The 4,859-nt window shown below is 58.6% G+C and overlaps 1 protein-coding gene across 6 annotated transcripts in view; it reads left to right on the top strand.

Moving 5' to 3' along the window:
- The window catches only part of IGSF9B (immunoglobulin superfamily member 9B), a 71,927-nt gene that overhangs the window by 22,313 nt on the left and 44,755 nt on the right, over positions 1 to 4,859 (top strand). The gene's annotated exons all lie outside the window — the stretch shown is intronic.

The following is a 4,859-nucleotide window of genomic DNA, read 5'->3' as shown; positions in this document are numbered from 1 at the left end:
CAACAGCGCTGTGGGGACAACCTGCCTTGTGTGGACGGTCAGACAGGTCCCTGGGGAGGTCAGCAGTGTCCTTTTGCCCCTTGCTTGGGGGATCAAACAGCAGCTCACAGTGCCTGCCGTGCGTCTAGGGACTCGCACCCCTCTTTGGCTGCATCCCACAGCAAGGATTCCCCTGGCTGGCGCTGGGACGGGGATGCTCCAYGCCGCGGGAAGATGTATTTTGGCTGGAGAAGCAGGTGATGAGATAAGGATGGGGTATCGCGTTACCACAGTCGGATCTTTCTTTGAGGTTAATAAGACAAGACAGACAATCGCTGCTGCTTGATCCAGGGAGTGCTGTGTGAGTGAGTCTATTAGTGGGCTGATGAGTAATTAGCTACGTTGGAGACCTGCTAACGGGAGGAAAAGAGTTGTTACCGTGACTCAACTGACCCCTCTTCGCACAAGTTTAGTGTGTCTTTTCTGAAATGCCACAGGTGGATTACTCCACGACTCGCATGTGCAGCCAAGGCAGGCATGGCAGGATATTCCTTCTCTTTTGCCAGCTGGAGTCACGCGTCGGTGATGAGCCACCGAAGAGGGGACGAGGAGGGAACGAGCCTAACCCCAGCTGGGCGTGAGCCGAGCCCATCTGCCTGCTCGCCCTCCGAGGGGGCTCGTTTTGGTGTTCCCAAAGAGCCGGCTTTGTGCGCGCAGCGACGCTGCAGGGCTGGCTCAGCGCTTCCACACTCAGCTCCCGATCTCTCAGCGCTTCCACACTCAGCTCCCGATCTCTCAGCGCTTCCACACTCAGCTCCCTAGCTCTGAGCAGTTCCACACTCAGCTCCGGAGCTCTGAGCGCTCCGCGGGCCCCTGCCCTGCCGCTCCTCCCCGCTGAGGTGGCAGGGACGGGGTGGGCTCTCCTGGTCCCCGCGCAGAGAGGGGAGGAGGTGACAGCTGGGCCATGTGGGATGCTGTGAGACACCAAGTCCCACTTTCGGAATGTGGGCCGTTCCCTCCGAAGTGCAGGAGGCAGCTCTCCCGGGAGATCAGGTGTTGTGAGACTCGTGACTCCGCCATGCAAATGCTGGAGGCTGTGAATAATCATGTACTTGTGCAGGGAGACTCAGCCCCGCGTGGGTTGGAGCATCCCTCGGCCAGGTGGGAAGCAGCTGGGTCCAGATTGCTGCTCTCCCGGCCTGGTCACCAGCAGTGAGGAGTTAGAGGRAGAGAGGAACTCATCCATACCCTGGCAAGTCCTGTTTTCAGGTCAGCCCCTCTCCTGTRTCAAGTATTTTTGCTGCCCCACATGAAGTCTGAGCCAGAGCCTTGCTGCTCCAAGTGCTGGAATTCCCGCAATTTCCAGCCTGAGTTGTAGCTTGTTCCCACTTTTCTTGTGACACTTCTCAACCCAAAAACCTCTGTCCCTGATCCTGAGAGCCAAGTGCCAGGGAGATGGCAGCAGGGCTCAGCCAGGGCTGTGTCTTTCCCAGATGAATGTGTGTGATGGAGAGAGCTGCATCCCCCAGGTCTCTGGTGCTAATGTGAGAACTCCAGCCTCATCTGTCAGAGCTGTTTTCTTTAAAAAAACAGCGACATTTTTTATCCCTCTTGTTAAACAGAGCGGTGAATTTATCACCGGGCAGTTGTCAAGTGACTCAGCTGGGCATGGCCGGCTCTGCTGGCTGTGGCTGTGAGGAGGGCAAGGGCATCCCTGGGTCAGTAGCACAACACACAGGTACGGCTCAGGTCAGCAAAACGCTGCTGCCAGAGCTGCTCCAGCACCTGTGGGGCGGGAAGGGTGAGCTGCATCCCCTGGGAGCTGCAGTGTGTGCCCTGCAGAGATGGGGACAGGACATTTGTGGGTTTTGGGGTGTGTGCGGCTGGTTTGGTTGCAGCTCATCCCCTGGCAGCTCCTGCCTTGGCATGGAGGGCTGTGTGCYCGCCTGCCTCCCACGTGCTGGGCAGGAGGTGGCCATGGCCAGGGGTTGGGGTGCTCCTTGCCTTGCCACTGATTCCTTCACCCTCTCGCGGCTCTGCCACCACAGACTGACGTGCAAGTACAAGGAGTGCCCTGCTCATGTAAATAAACCCAGCTATAAATAGAGAGGGAGAGAAGTGTGAAAACAGTGGGGAATGGATTTCATAAAACCAGCAAATTAGTCTGGAGAAACAAGGGTGTGAACTGACAGCCATGCTCCAACCCAAGCCCATATTTCCAGTTTCTTCAGGGATGTTGGTGGGGCTCCTGTGCTGGGCTCGGCTTGGGGATGCACACATTGGGACCAGGGCTGGGTCCCTTCATCCATCACAGGCTCCTGATGCCTCCCAGGCTGGGTTGTGTTACCATAGGTTTCATCCATGTCCTTGATTACTTCTTTCGCTCTTTGAAATTGGGGCAAAACCCAGGTAAAGACATGGAGATGATCTGAGTGGCGACATGGGCTCCAGCTAGACCAGAACACATTGTCTGGCTGGGCGAGGGCAGATGGAGCTCTGCCAGCCTTGGGCTTGCTGCTTGGCAGACACTGAGCGATGGCTGGGATTTTTTGGGTGCTTTGAAGGTGGCAGGAGTGGTGCAGGGAGGGTGCTGGCCAAGGGACTCTGCCCTCCCAGGCCACCCCAAACCGGACTTTCAGGAAACAGGAGAACATCTTTGGAGAGCAGAACTACCCCAGCACAAGGGTCAGCCTCGGCTGTGCCAACCCCTGGTGCAGATCTGCAAGCTTTCACTTCAGGCCTCAGCACCAGGAGCTGAGTCAGGCTTTTATGAGGTCTTGGAATTTGCTGGRGAAGCAAACTGCCCGGGAGCTCGCGTGAGCTGGGGCTGGGGGATGCTCTCGCTTCCTGCCCAGGGCTGTGCCAGCATCTGATCCTCTGGGAATGCAATTCCGGGCAGAAGCTGTGGGATGTTTCTCCAACTCCCACATCCTCTGTAAGAGTTGGGTTTTTTTTTTTTTTGCTTCTTTCCCAAACGTGCATGGGAAGAGGTGGGAAGAGCAGCAGCTGCTCAGACCCTTYGCAGATACCCAACCAGTGGGCAAGGGGAAGATGGGGAGTGCTGGGACAAAACGGTGTGTCCCCCTGTCCGTGTGAGCCTGTCCCCTCCCGGGCTGGCTGTCATCTAGGGGAAGCTCAGTGGCCCGTTTTCCATGGCTGGCACGCTCCTGGGGGAGCCAGCCCGGCTGTTTGCCCATCTGGCACTGCCAGGTCTTTGCAGGGAGGGTGGGTGGGCTGCGACGGGGGAGCACAGGGGCATTTCCTGTTTTCTGCCAGTTTTCCGTTGGGGTGGACCCCAATTCTCTTTTGTCAAATGGGCTGTGCCCAGCAGGGGACAAAGGGGACAGGGTGACATCTGGGAGCTGTCACAGTGGGCAAGTGGTGTGGAGCAGGAGCAGGGGAGGKGGCACAGGTGGTGCAGAGTGGCAGGGGGAGGTGATACAGCTGGTGCAAGAGGTGACAGTGGCACTGAGCCGGTGCCAGGTGAATGTGACACCAAGTTGTGGGGTGGCAAGGAGGTGACCGAGCAGTGCAGGGTCTTGGCAGAGGTGACAGCAGGCTGGTGCAGGGGGCAGGTGGCATTTCTGTCCCAGTCTGGTGGGACGGTGACCCTGGCACAGATGGTGGCAGCTGGGTTACCCTGAGCTGCTGTGCGGTACAAGGCTGCAGTGGCACCAAGCAGCTGGCAGGGAGGTGACCCTGAGGTGGCACAGGGACAGATGGCCCAGCTGATGTGGAGCTGCTGCAGGGGGCAGGTGGCTCAGCCCGTGGTAGGGAGGTGACCCTGCCTAGACACGAACTGTCATTGGCGTGCCAGGGAACTGGTGTATGGCAGCAAGGGCGGGTGGCAGAGCTGGGCCCAGGGAGGTGACACTGCACCAGGGCAGGGGGCACATCTGGGGACAGGGAGGTGACACTGAGTATGGTCAGTGACACATTGGGGATAGGGAGGTGACACTGAGCTGGTGCAGGGACACATCTGGGGATGGGGAGATGGCACTGACCCAGTGTAGTGACACATCTGGGGATGGGGAGGTGGCACTGAGCCCGTGCAGGGGCACATCTGGAAACAGAGAGGTGACATGCTACCAGTGTAGGGGCCCATCTGGGGGTGGGAAGGTGACACTGATCTGGTGCTGTGACACATCTGGGTACAGGGAGGTGGCACTGAGCTGATGCAGGGGCACAGCTGTGGGAGGGGAGGTGGCACTGAAACAGTGCAGTGACACATTAGGGATGAGGAGGTGGCACTGAGCTAATGCAGGGGCACATCTGTGGGTGGGGAGGTGGCACTGATCTGGTACGGTGACACATCTGGGGACAAGGAGGGGACACTGAGTAGGTGTGGTGACACATCTGGACACGGGGAGGTGGCACCGAGCCTGTGCAGGGCGCATCTGGACACAGGGACATGACACAGAACTGGTGCAGGGGCACACCTGGACACAGGGAGGTGACACCGTACGGGAGCAGGGGCACATCTGGAGATAGGGAGGTGACACCGATTCGAATCGGTGTCACATTTGGGAATGGAGAGGTGGCCCCAAGCCGGTGCAAGGGCACACCTGGACACAGGGAGGTGACACTCTACCGGTACAGGGTGCAACTGGACACAGGGAGGTGACACGATACGGGCGCAGGGGCACATCTGGAGACAGGGAGGTGACACTGATTCGGTTTTGGTGTCACATTTGGGAATGGGGAGGTGGCCCTGAGCCCATGCAGGGGCACATCTGAGGTGACACTGCACCTGGACACAGCGAGGTGACATGATACAGGTGCAGGGGCACATCTGGAGATAGGGAGGTGACACTGATCCGGTTCGGTGGCACATCTGGAGATAGGGAGGTGACACTGATCCGGTTCGGTGGCACATCTGG

This window comes from Malurus melanocephalus, unplaced genomic scaffold (assembly GCF_030028575.1).
Source record: "Malurus melanocephalus ecotype Western Australia unplaced genomic scaffold, MMel_1.1 scaffold_374, whole genome shotgun sequence".
NCBI lineage: Eukaryota > Metazoa > Chordata > Aves > Passeriformes > Maluridae > Malurus > Malurus melanocephalus.
Note: the sequence above shows the minus strand (reverse complement) of the source record. Positions and strands in the feature narration are given on the sequence as shown.